The 14,210-nt window shown below is 38.5% G+C and overlaps 2 protein-coding genes across 2 annotated transcripts in view; both read right to left on the bottom strand.

The window, feature by feature from the left end:
- The window catches only part of TLK1 (tousled like kinase 1), a 72,811-nt gene extending 72,273 nt beyond the window's left edge, over positions 1-538 (bottom strand). The window contains exon 1 of the mRNA XM_074595426.1: positions 417-538. The gene's annotated coding sequence lies outside the window, so the exon portion shown is untranslated. The remainder of the gene's footprint in view (positions 1-416) is intronic.
- METTL8 (methyltransferase 8, tRNA N3-cytidine) overlaps positions 417-14,210 on the bottom strand; it is a 124,324-nt gene continuing 110,530 nt past the window's right edge. Inside the window, exons 13-15 of the mRNA XM_074595433.1 lie at positions 4,510-4,602; positions 1,893-2,087; positions 417-677 (exon numbers count right to left, since the gene is read on the bottom strand). The gene's annotated coding sequence lies outside the window, so the exon portion shown is untranslated. The remainder of the gene's footprint in view (positions 678-1,892; positions 2,088-4,509; positions 4,603-14,210) is intronic.

Here is a 14,210-nt window from a genome sequence, read left to right as displayed (position 1 = left end):
AATTATCACGGTTTGCAGATACATTGCATTCTGCAGGTATAAAGGAGTGTATTCATCAGCCAGGCACGGCACTCATTTTGTGGTTGCTGTGTGGAGGCATCCTGGCCATCTACTAACCTACTTTCCCCCTCTCTTTGAGAATGGCAGGAATAGATTACTAATGTCAGGCTGCGGATCTGTGCACAGCACAGATATTACCAATTCTGTCTCTCCTTTTGAAGTGACATCTGTCAACTTATCTAAGATCTTCACCTCCCACAAGTATACAGCAGAGCTGCAAGTTTCTTAGTGATTCGGTATTAACTTGATGTAAAAATTAGTATGTTTACTTGCTAAATAAGTCTGTTCCACGACATATATTTAGTAACGGTTTTTTTGGCAGAGAGAAGTGATCTGATACTTCAACCAAGACTTACTTGTTTTTAAGGACTTGATCCTAGAGAAGACTTCTCAGGCTTTATGTAAGCAAATTACACCAGGAAATTGCTAGTACTTTGGCATGAAGTAAAATGGTGCTAGTTCACTCTGACTGCAATATTAATATTTAGCAGCTGGCATAGAAACTTCTTGCAATTTTAAAACATACTCATAATCCCACAATCCATGTGATAGCGTAAGTGACCGTGCACCTCATTTCCTGATGTGTATATCCTGCTGTGGCATGCCGGTTTTACAACCTGCCAAGGAAGAAGCAGTAAGTTAAAGAAATTCAGTCTGTTTATGCTCATTTGCATCCACTTAATACACACACGCCCCCCTGTTACCCTTACAAAAACATACATAAATAAGCATTCTTTCTGCCACTTTTGCTTACAAACTGTTGCCTACAAGTCATTCCACTAATACAGTTGGGACTCCTTGTTTAAACGAAGCATCAGTTGCATCAACTAAGGCAACAGGATATGAAGAGGAAGATCCCATTCCCATTCATTACTTCCTCTATCAGCCATGCAGCTTAAATATTATAAAAACGCCAAGATGTCTTTCAAACGGTCATAAATAATCAGATCTTTGCGATACCTCGTCATGTGTTAGAAGGCACCTCACCAAGGGGCCAGAAGCGAGTGGGCACGTACTGCAGGACTCCCCACCAGAGCACTCATTAAACACAGCGCCCGCTGCCTGGCAGAAACAGGGACCTGCTGCAAAATTACAGGTTGGGGTCTACTTCTCTTAATACAGCAGAGCCCAGTCTCTTGGTTTTGTAAGCTGTTGATGTAGCTTGAAAGCAGAGCGTGAATTATATAAGATCACTCCAGATAAGACAATCTATACAACTTTAAAAATGCATGGAACTGGTGTATCTCCCCTCTGTAGTTCATAGAAAACCTACTTTCTTAATGTGTTAGAGCTGACACTGAATTTAAGGTATCACTTTATTTGTAAAGCCACATTGCTTCAGTGTTACCAGTTTAATAGTATCACAGCAGGAGAGAAGAACATATTCATTAGAACCTTTTAGAAATTTCCAAACGTATTCTAGAAGACTTCCGTTATTACATAGCATCATAAATGTACATAATGCGTTTCCTTGAATGCCCTGCCTTCGTTTTGCAATAAAACTTTACAGTCCAGTGGCCATATGGATAACCTCTCTCTCACAGTGGTGAGCAGTCAGCTCAGTGTTGCCCACCTAAAAAGAGTTAAAAACTAAATCCAACTCTAATAGTACTGCATAAGTATTACTTATTCTTTTTTAAAAAAAATATTATAAATATTAGATCCTTTTCTTTGCCTTCTAGTTTTCAGGAGCAGAGTAGTCTGCTATGCGGTTTCCTATGTAAACACTGCGCACCATCAACATCAGGCGTAACTTGAGGTAGTAGTTACAGGGAAATCCCCTTCCAGTGGGATTGCACTGGATAATAATGAAGAAAGTGCCATATACCTACCTGCAAGGGAAAGCTTCACTCCAGGCGAAGCCCAAGCAAGTTCATTTAGTTTTGCTAACTGCTAAGGAAGAGGACCTCAAAATTCAGATCAGAACGGAGAGGAGTGAAATGCCTCTGTGCTATTTTTCTCATAAGAATGCGTCAAATGGAAGTTAGCAAGGTTTATCACAGTAGTAACCCTCAAATCAAGGACACCTGAAGAACAGCAAAAGCATCATGAAATTTCATTATTCCAAAGGTAAAAAAGCCAAGCAACAAAAATCCCAAAGAACATTAAAATTGTGAGAGCTTTCAACTTTACCACTGGAATTATTTGTGCAAGAAACTTTTATCACAGTAAGCTCACAATCTACCTTTAAATCTTTAGAAAAGTAAGAGAATTTAACTGTCAGATAGCGAAGGAAAGGGCTTAAAGAAAAGAATTGAAGGGCTGCATAGTAAAAATAAGGAAGATTACGGCAGGAGCGAGTTTCTGGAGACATCTGCATTGCATCTATAAAGATAACCATGCACTCAGGTCAAATGTCAATTTCAAAACTTTTACATACATCCTTTACACAACAAAGAGACCTCATTTCAAACATTACATGTGGTAAAATCCAGAGTTTATCCCAGATGTTCTTGAGGAAGAATATGCTATGATTGTGGGATCAATTACAGAGAGATTATAGCTTCTTTCCTATTCTGAGACTTTCACCTCTCACAGGCCCCAAATACGTTTTGGTGTCCTCACGAAGAACATGTACTCTATTAACATCAAATAATACATGTTCTTAATAACCGGGTATGTCTTCTCTCTCTTTTTCCCACCAAAATCAATTTGATATTCGCTGGCTTAGGTTCCATGCAAGCAGCAGATACTGCGATACCTGGGAGTAGTGACTGATGAGGTCAGGTAATCCATTATATGAATAACGTATGTTACATATAGGTTCTAAATAAGACCATTTTTTAATTATGTCAATAATGAGAAGGAAGCCCTCAAATTCACAGGGCAATCAGAAGAAGTAGAGGTAGAAGAGGAACTTGATATAGCAGGCTTGTACTTCTAGGAATGAAAGTCAAGAGTTTCCAGAGTTATGATAAATGCCAACATCCCTGGAAAAGTATTAAACTATATGCTTCCAAACTTAAATCAGTATCTATCAGCTACAGATCAGGAACCAGAGATCATTAGTGTCTTTACTTCAGATGCTTTTGGTATCTATTTCTTTCCCCTGCTTCTTTTGATTAAGAGTTCTAAAATAGGCCCATTGAGGGTATTACATCTCTTCTTTTTACCTTTCCATATATTTAATCAGAAATATTTCATATCTAGCCTTCTTCCATCTCCTTGGACTTGGAGCAAGTTACCTTCTTTGACAGACAGCAGATCGACCCAGCCTTGTTCCTATCTTTTTCTCCAACAAGCCATTCTCTTCCGTAAGCAATATTCAAGTCCTTTGATTTAGCCCATTGATTATTTGCAGTGCCAGTGAAACTGAGGTTTGTTAGTTCCCTGTCATGCTAGCACTTTGGATAATGGACCTGTAGTGCTATTTTCTTAAAGCATAAGCTATTATAGTACGCCACACTGCAGATTTGCCAATATATAAGAATTTGATACATAGATATATGTATACACACATGAACACATGCACTCACCTACCCCATATATAGAAGGACACATACACACCCTATAGCTACGCCAACCCCAGCAGCCAATCTGATTTACCCAGCACAGTAGAAAAATATTCTTGTCACTAAATAGATACACTGGTACAGCAGCTTAAGTAGAAAACACCTAAACTATTTCATCACCAAAATGATGTATTTATGACATTTCTAGGTTAGATGGAAAGTAGTATGCTGGGAAAACATAACTTGGGACAAGAAAATACTGTTTTCTGTCTTGGTGAATGCTGGAAGTTTGTAGCTCAAACACTCTGTCCTTCCTTCTCTTGACCCAGCTGACCACATGTATGGACCCTGCCTGTATCAGACCAGTGTGCTCCTGGCCAGGCTGGGGCTGGAATGACGACTAGAATCTTCCACTCTGTGTCCTGTAGCTCAGAAGATTTAAAATGCAGTTTTGGCACGACTACAAGGTAAAATGCCAAGTGACTGTGACAGCGAGTGTGTTGCTGTGATAGAAGACCATCTCGGATTGTAACAGCTTCTGCACCCGATTCTCACATGGCATTTCTATTTATGAGCAAACAGGAATGTTGCAATTGTACTAACATTAATTTTCAAGTTTAGTTAAAGTTTTCTAAAACTGATTTAGTGCAAGAATATTTTTACAGGAAAAAGTTATTTAGATCTTGATTAAATCAATTTTGAGGCTCACTGAATTAGAGCTGTCTCCCTGAGCCATATACTGCACTACATGCTTTATAATTTTTTTTAATATAGCACTTGCTAGCAACTCTGAGTTGCAAGGTAACAAAAACATACATAAATAATATACTAGCAAAAATATCTTCCCTAAATATACCGGCATATCAAGATGCAGAGAAGCCAAAATGAAAAAATGGTATCACATTAAGCCTACATTCGAGAAATAGACACAAACACCATGTAAGCACAGATCTATTTTTATCATCCATGTAATTGTCATAAACTGCATTTATCATACCTTTGATATCATCACCATCCGTCAGATCCAGCGATCCACCTCTGCTATGATTATTTGTATTCCAAATCTCTAAGAAGCCTGCAAACAGCTTCCCTTCAAACCAAACACAAAAATTAAATGGTGGTTTGGGTTTGTTTTTTTTTACCATAGAAATGTTCCTCTCAACTCCAGTCTCCCTCCTCTAGCTACTAAGATTATTAGCTACATTCCAGTCAGAATGAAGGACAGTTTTACAATCCCTTCTTGTGTATGTCATTTTAATAAAAAATAATTTGTTTTTAAATGTTCCCTGGTGAAGAAATGAAAAATCCCATCCTGATGGACGCTACATTCACTTTCTTTTTCCCCGCGTGTCTGTTTTCATTTTATTCTATTGCTTTTCTTCCCATGTCCCTTGCAATCTACTTGTCTGCTACTCCCTGCAATTTTTTCCTAGTCTCAGACTATTTCTTTTACAACGCTGCTCTCAGGTAAACAGGCCCCTCTTATCTGTCAGGCTTCCTCTCCATCTTTTTTTTAAGCTCATGCTTTTCCACACATCTTTCATACTTCTGTCTCACTCTTTACACCTTATATCTTCTTTCCTGAAGTATCTGTCTTGCCTGGAGCTTATTTTGTTGCCTTTGATTTTAAGCCATTAGAGACAGACAGTGTTTGCAGAGAGCCATGTCTGTATGTGGTTTCTAATAGCAATGGGGCATGTCTTGATGCTTTTTTCAAGCAAAAGCCGTACCAGTTTAGGGTTGTTGGGTTTTTTTGGTAATTGTTGAGTAAGGCCTTCAAATTTTGGCCAAAGAACATCAACAATAAGCCTGATAGATGATGAAATATTAGGTATTACAATGACGGTATTATAATTTACAGATTGCCCACCTCTGTTCCTTTCCAGCTCCAGGTGAGCTGGTCTGCTGCTTCCCTGTGCTGGGAACAGGGGAGGTGCTATGCTCCATCTGATCTGACACCCACCTGGTCCAGTGTCCTGTCCCTGCTTCTGTCTAGCCATGTCACATTCCTCCAAGAAAAAGATAACAGCCCCATAGTCAGCAGATTTGGGACAACCTTTCCTTCTCACCCACCACCCTCCACACACACACAAGGTCCTGGAAAATAGCTGTACAGAAGACAAGGAGATAAGAGAGGAAAGACTGTTTTGCTTATTATTTAGCTTATCAGTTAATACTTCCTGATGAAGACAAAGGTGGAAGGTATACATGTAAAACTGACCACAAAATTAATGATGCCAAAGAAAGCACGGAGCAGCAAAAAGAGAATGGGCTTCTAAAAGCAGCTTTTAGTTGGCTTAGGGAATGAATGGGTGGGTAGATCTTTTGGAAGAAATTCAGAAGGAAATGGGAACATAGAAGACTGAATGTAACTGAAGGAAGTGTATTAAAGGCACAACAACAGACTACCCTGATGCAAAGAAAGCACTGAAAGAGACCAGCAAGGCTTCATCAGGAGCTATTTGATTAACTAAAAAACAAGAAGGAATCACACAAAAATGTGGAAACAAGAACAGATTACTAAAAGCATGTTCACACACACACACACACGAAGAGAGACAAAGGAAGGTTCAAATCCAATATCTAACAAGATAGATACCAAATAATGTGACACAGAGAAGACTAATGAGACATTTGCCTAACGTGTCTACAAAAACCTTAGCATCAGATATGCAAGGCAATTAATTTTAACAAAGGTCAAGACGCACAGACCACAAAAGGGAGGGAATGGGTTAAGTGATACTAAGACATGCCAATTTCCGATCCTGCAGACTTAAAAGTGTCGTTCAGAAAGCAGTGGATCAAGCCTTGCATCTCCTGTTTGGATCAGCCCAGAGCGAAAGCTCTGACTAAAATTTATGGCTGGAATATTTGTAACATTCTTCTGTGAGTTTTCCAATTCCTGGTATCATGGTTTCATTTCCAGTGAATTCCTTGTTGCCATGGAGGACTCTCTATTTACCTGCTCGTTTTCACAAAAACTGTAGAAATGTGGTACCTCTGAGACCACCACTACTCCGTCCAGTTCAGTTGGAAAGTGAGCAACAAGTTCAAAAGGCACAGTGTGGTCTGACTGGTCATACAGTGTGACCACATAAACCATGTTTCCATAGGAAAATGTGCTAAAAATTACCCTGGAGCACCTAAAAAGATAAAATAATCTGCATGACAATTCAGGGTGGGGGGTGGTTGTGGCTTGGGTTGTTGGTTTTTTTTTTCAGAATTCATGAAGTACAAGGGAGGTCCTAGAAGACTAGAAAGGATGAAAATACTGCCTGTCTTAGGAATTAGAGTTCAATTGACCTAACTTTCATAAATACTTCATCCATCTCTGAGGGATACTATCATAGGTTATTAGGCAGTTAGTGTATAGGCATGAAGGTAACAATAGGATAGAAAACAATTAAGCAATAAGACATTAAAATGTAATCTTAGGATCATTATTGTGCCAAACCGCTCTCAGACAGGGCAACAGGCCTACTGAATAAGAAGAAAGCAGTAGATGTGATAGCTGTGCTTTAACAAAGCTTTTTGTTGGGCCCTCTCTAATTTTGCCTGCAACATAAAAAATGGTGCAGATGAAATCAAGTAACAGTTGACACGCAAGTAGTTAAATATTTCTCCCCAACAGTATTTATCAACAGTTTCCTGACAAAGCAGGATGGCACTGCAGTAACATCCTTCAGGGATTTCTCATTAGTCCTATTCTGTTCAATTTTTCATTGAACAGCTTGGATAGTAAAACAGGGAGTAAACTTGTAAAACTTGCAAAAAAATCTGGAAAGGGGGTTGCAAACACATAGGGAAACAGATCAGAATTCAAAATAGCTAGATAACATGAGAAAACAGTACATCTGCAACAAGCTCATATTATAGAGAAAGAAACTACATACTACCCACGACAAAAGTAAAACAGAGTCTATCAATATAATATGATGACGCTTTAACAAGGCAACAGGATTGAAAAAAAGGATAGGAAGGTTTGAGTGGATTTCAAACTAAATATGAGTCAACAACACGATGATGTTGCAGAAAGGCACTTCTCATTCCAGGATGTATTAGGGAAGCGTGCAGCATGTGAGATGCAGGACCTAATTATTTTGCAACCTTCTGTGCTGCTGGGACCTCAGCTGCAGCATTCTGTGCAGTTTTGGGCAACACGCTCCAAGAACAATTTCACCAATTTGGACAGAGTTGAAATGAAAGCAACAAGAACGGTAAGTTATTTTGAAAATACGACTTACAAGGGAAGGTTGAATGAATGGAGCTTGGCTTCCTCAGAAAAAGACAACTGGGGGGAAATGTGTATTTTAAGAGGCAGCATACAGAAAGCCACGATCAACAGTTCTTTGTACCCATCTGAATTATAACAAGTAATTGCTTAATTTGTAGCAAAGAAGAGTAGACTAGCTGAGGGGGACCAAAAAAAAAACCAGAAACAACAAAAAAAAAATCCTTTCAAATTTAAGTCTAGATTAGATGGAATAGGTTTATGGAGGTTGTGGAATCCCCTTCATTTGTGGTTTTTAAGAGCAGCCTACACAAACATCTGTCAGGGATGACCTAGTTACCCATTTCCTGCCTCAGAACAGGGACGGACTGGATGACCTTTTAAGGTCTTTTTCTGCCCCTCTCCTTTTTTTTTTTTTTTCTGTAATGATTTGAGGACTAGAGGACCTGTTTCCTTTAACTTGGCTGCTACAGGTTAGGCAGTAAAACTGTTGTAGGCAGCAAAGGCCTGAGTAAAATAAAACAAGCCTCCATGTAAAATAAGAAATAACTCGGAAAATGAAAAAAAAAAAATCACTAACTTTAGCAATTTTAAAATATAAATGTGTCAAAAAAAACCAAACCCAAACGCCACAGATAAATAAACCCCAGATTTTTATAATGGCAAATGCTATTAACATTTTTTAGCCAGCTTGCACATATATATCTTTGCAAAAGCTTCATTCGGTACTCACTATATTCTGTTAATAATATGATAGCATTGACTGTCATATTGAGTGATGTGATCAACCACATAACAAAAATCATAGTGCCATGTTAAATTTAACAAAAAAAAATACTATTCTTGATTAATTACATTATTTCTTAAAATATAGTTCTATTGTCCAAAACATCCATTTTATAACCATTAAGATGTCAATTTGAGATTTTGAATTCCTTTAAAATAACCAGAGTAGTAAAAGGCATTTTGATTTTATTTCTTAATTTTAATCTGCGTTTATTTAAAAAGAAAAAGTATCTATGATTTTCAAAAAGAAACAAAAGTGACACATGAAATACAGAACAACAACTCACAGAAAAACTGTGAATGAAGCTCTGTCAGCACCTCAGGGTTATGATGGTATCATAAACCACACGAGAGCTTTCCTCCTCTCCTTAAGACGCTGTCATCAGAAACCTTCTGTGTTTACCCGTGGTAGCCTTAGGTATCACTGTTACCGGTACTTCGATAATATCAAGCTATGCACATGAACAGAGGCACAAAGTGTCAAGCCATAGTTACAGCTGATCTGATGACACTTTCATCCTGAGAGCTAATGCAATCCCTTTTAAAGAAACAAAAGCATCATTCATGTCGAAGTCTTCCCGACTACTGTTAAACTTTTAGGTGTTTTCTAAGAGTTAATTTAAAAAACCTCCATATTTCTTTTTCCATTTTTCATAACTAACAAAAGGGCCTCTTACAATTATCTAGGCATGAAAAGAAATTCTGTTCTAGAATAACATTTTAAAATATTTATTTAAAATTACTTTCCCAGAACTCTAAAATAGTTGTTTTCAGACCAAGCTTGTAGTTTACAAAACATACATAGTGTAAGAGGGTTTTCATGTGTTCCAACCAACCAATCAAGTAAATAATTCAATTCCTACTACTGGCCTGCAGTGGGATAAGAGGAAACAAGTTGGTAAACCACGGATTATCTGGTTCAAAATATGGGATGGGTGGCCAAACGCCGTAACATGTTCTATATTACCAAGATCCCCATCATAAAAACCTGATCAACCTTTCTAAAATAGTGTGAATTATCAGAACTATTAATCAGAATGGTAATTTATCCAAGATCAAAGTAATTCTCAAGTTTGGCTCTCCAGTTTCTGTAGACAGGTGTGTTTAATTCTGCGTGTGTTTCCCAGATGCTACCAGGTGAAAAGGAGTTGAGAAGGAATTTACTTAATTAGCAAGACAAGAAAGCAAAACATCCATTTCTTCAGTTGGTGTATGAGATTTGTAAGGCAACTGAGATTACATTTAACTTCCAGTCTTAACACACAATTGCATGCCAGATTTTTACAATGCAGAAATGCGAGCGGGAGGATGTTGCAGGAACACTGACACATACCAGTGAGACCCTTTTCATTTTTCATTTTCTGGATTGGATTTTTGGTTGTCCTGCATGCCAAAATGTAGGCCTTTCTGACTCTTCCCAACCTTGTTTAAAGCCCACAGAAGAGATATGAACTATATAATGTAAGAATTAGCATAACTGTTTGGGAAATATTGAGAAGGAAGTACCACGGTTGTGCCTGTAAAAGTAAATTCTTATGCATGCAAAAACCCAAATGTATACAACCAACTGTGCAGTTTCTACCTACAAAATTAAAGTTTGTGCCCATAAATACAGGTTTTTGTGGGTGCAATGTATGTAGAATTGCTTCTTTTCAAACCAGCTGAAGTCGAAATTGAATTTTAGGCCTTCCCATCTTTCCACCCCTCTGGTATAATACTGCATATAGAATGAATGGCATCATAAGGGAATTTGTTTGTATCTCATCTCTTTTTTTTCACCAAATTCTATTCCCAGATTGTTCCCAGCAGCTGTTCATCTAATTCATCAGCAAGAACCAAAGAATATATTCAACAAGATTATAATGCTTTCATTCGGCCCCTTCAGAGAAGCAGAGGAAAAGTAGAGAAGTAGGAGAGGTAAGAATGCAATACGCGAGTATATAGGAAAACACAAAATTCCCACAGTCCTGCAACTCAGCTAAACCTTAGTTACAGGCAAAACCCCACAAACTGCCCTTTGATGTGTTAATTGAAATCTAGCTTTCCACATGGTCCCATTTTCTTCTCAACACAAGGGACACTAGCTGCTCTTGAGAAAGAAAAAAAATTAAATGCCTGTCATATAGCTTTTCCTTGCTTACCTCAAGAACAAAGGGTTAAGACAGGCATTGAAAAAGCATCCAAGAGATTAGATAAACAAATAAAAATGCTTATGTATGTCTATAAGTGCGTATGATGATAAGACAATTCCTAGACATCTTTCCCTCTCCCCTTGCTGCAACACAGACAAAAGATGGTGTCAAGCCTGTTAGGCCTCCTCCCTCTCTCTTCTGCTGCAGCTTTCAGTAGGCACAATGCTTATTAGCACCACAACAAACAGGGATTTTGTAGTTCAAGCAAATCACACCTTCCAGGGTGTAATCAATGGCTAAATGAAAAAAAAAAAGGTTGTAAGTTAAGGACGCAAACTGCAAACCAACCCAGAAAGTAACAGCAGATATTAAAACATGCCGCAGCATGCGGAGATGACACTGGCTCTTACCTGCACCTAATCAAAGAGGCTCGAAGACCAAACCAGACGCATTCGTCTCTTACTGGTAATTTGCTCTATGGCAGTCCAGCAGTGTTTCATGGAGGTATTAACAATCACAACAACTACAGACGGAAAAGGATTCTGCACGTCCTTCAGCCAATGCAGGATTTTTAATTTTGTATTTTTCACTCCTTGGTTTAGTATCAAACACTGGTGGGTTTTAGTGGTGGATCTGCAGCCCAGTAGCTCTCAGTACACTGGAGTATTCTTCATTACGGTCTGGCAATGTTAGCTTTGCTGATTTTTCTAGAAGGCAGAAGAGCATTTTTTGCTGTACTCTCTCATTAGCTTCCTAATTCTCCAATAAGTATTAAGAGGGTTGGATTAATCATTCTTGCCAATTTTAGTAGGAAGCAGTTACTGCCCACTAATAATAAATATTTATATTTGCAGAGTTGTTTCCTCTGTTATGTTACATCTTGACCCTTAGCTGTTCTTTTCACAAACAATCCGTATTTGTTGCGTGTTTGTAAAAGTCAATATCAGTATGCAGATACTGTAGCATGTTTTGAGGATGTCCTGTTCTGTCTGGATAGATGTGCAATTTAAGTCCTTCATTATGACCTTATTTTAACATATCCTCTATTTCCCATCTATGTTATATTTCAATCCTCCTTTTTTAGATTGTCTCCAATTTGTTGGCCCCATTCTGGTAATGAAGTGTCTCTAACTGAATGCTTTCAGTCTGGTCTGACAGATGTATGCCAGAATGAATCTAGTATCATAGTTCATATATTAGAGAAAAAGATCAAAACTGCATCCTCTGCCACACTGATTAAGGGACAGCTTGAATCCATAAGGCATTTTAGGGCATACTGCTAAAGATATTGCCTGTAGAATTGGAAAATTGAATCTATTGCACGCAGTATAAAAAGCCAAATACGGGCGATACTCAGCGCATAGCCTGAAACACAGTAGCATGAAATGAGGCAATGAAGTGGTCTCACTGTGCCAAACTGAATATCTCAGGATGGTGACATCTAATACCACAATGCAGAACTTTGCCCAGTCTTGAGTAAAATTTCCAGTACTTTCAGGCTCTAAAAGGGCTCTGTCACCTCACGCGACTGTTCTACTTCCTTCTGGTTTGATATAAATTTTGGAAATTATTCAATAAAATCTTTTTTTTTCCCCTCTTCTTATGTTCTTTCTACCACGTGCACACACTCCTCCAGGAGTTTCCTATTTGCAACCAAAAAAGCTTAGGTTTCTCAGGGAGGATCATTGCAAAGAAATTCCGGGGACAGCTTTAGCACGAGTCTTGTTTTACCATTTACAGTGACAGAAGAATTCCCTAACATTGACAACAGCCACCGCTGAGGTTAAAGCTGCAAGGCACCACTTGATCTGAGAGTCAGCTGATTTTAAGTGTGCAATCAAATACAGGCAGGGAAAAATTGACTGATGTGTCAGAGCCTCCTTAATTTGGAAGAAGATTACACAGTGCACTGAAGCACCCATTATGGCTGCTATTGCTGCATATATGTATAAGCTCAGCAGAAGGTGATCTCCATTGCTCTAGCAGGAGGCACCCAGACACTATTCAGAGAAAAGAACAAGTGCTTCCATGTCATTAATCGAGCTGAGAGAAGCAATCAGAAGTACAAAGTAGAGATCCAATTTCACAGGGAGAGGATGAATTAAATTTCGGACTACCCTAACAAGTATCTGGGGAGCTGCAGGAAACTATTATGCAATACAATTTTATCTCCAGGATTCATTCTCATGCAAACACGTCAAGGAGTTACTCTCTTAGCTGCCATCTAAACAGCCCTATCAAAAAGAGTTAATCTTACCCAGTAGATGTGGAGCAACAGTCTTCAATCCATGACTTGTAGGCAACATACTGGCCAAAGACCCACTGTAATGTTGCTGATGTCCACAGCACACTGCCCACTGCGAGTCAGCAGAGACTGGGACCCCAATCAAGAGTCTTTTTCCTTCTTTCATGAGGTGCATGCCTGACAATATCTGCTTTACAAAAGATAAGACCTGAGGATAGGAAGCTAACACAGAACCAGATAAAACCAGAGAAAAGAGAGCTGAAAAATTAATCAGTGCCGCGAAGGGCTTTAAAAATTCAGTTATAAATGGTGTGCTTTATTAATAAGAATCAAAGAAGCTTTACCACATCTGACTTTCTTTGATGAGATTCAAGAAAATTACAAAAAAACAAATGATAACCACAGTTCCACAAAGAACCCCAACTCATCCTGAGTCTATCTCATCCAGGTACGAAGAAAATAATCTTACACAAACCCAGAAAGCTGGTGACTAACATTAATACACTGCTCGACAGGATGCTCGCAGCAGCTATTATTGGCTATGGATGTCATTGAATGTTATCCTCTTTCTATGCTATTGCATTGATGATGTGCTGGGAGAGGCTGTATTTTATACATTAGCTTTCCTAGGAAAGCACAACTGCACCTTAGGGGTAAAAATCGTGATCCTACCGAAGTCAGTGGCAAAGCTCTCATTGTTGTAAATAGGGCTAGAATTTCACATTAGGAGTTATTGTAGTGAGAGAAGCACTAATCCTTTATTCCTCATCTGTCTCTCTAGGGAAAACTTATTCTCACTTTTGCAAAATCTTATATAAGACTCGATGCCGACACATAAAAGAGCGTATCTATCAGACCTGACCACTAAAAGACAATGCATCTCATTTTCTGCCGTCCAAAGATAGATTCACCATTCACATTCAACTGCCACAGAAACAACAGGGAAAGCAATGCCTCTCAGATGATGGGATTCAGTCAAGGTTTAAGGATCCTAGGGAAGCAAAGGGAACATAGTTTGCTGTCAGATATATCAAGTGTATTTGTTATTCATGTACTTAATAAAGCTCACAGACCTCAGGAACAGCCAAAATATTTGTGTCATTGCTGGCAAAACTTAACCTTAAAGCATGAAAATCAGTGATAAGACTCATACATACAACTTCGTACACAATTTGCATTTTTTTCCCAGAAAGTCCTACACAATTTTCTTATCAGACAATTCCACTTCAGGTAGCAAGGGTGAGTGCCTAATAACACACAGAGCTCCTTTAGCTGCTTGCATGCTATCAACCAATATAATTGTA

Source organism: Larus michahellis, chromosome 7 (genome assembly GCF_964199755.1).
Source record: "Larus michahellis chromosome 7, bLarMic1.1, whole genome shotgun sequence".
NCBI classification, from domain to species: Eukaryota; Metazoa; Chordata; class Aves; order Charadriiformes; family Laridae; genus Larus; species Larus michahellis.
This window is presented reverse-complemented; position numbering and strand designations above follow the sequence as displayed.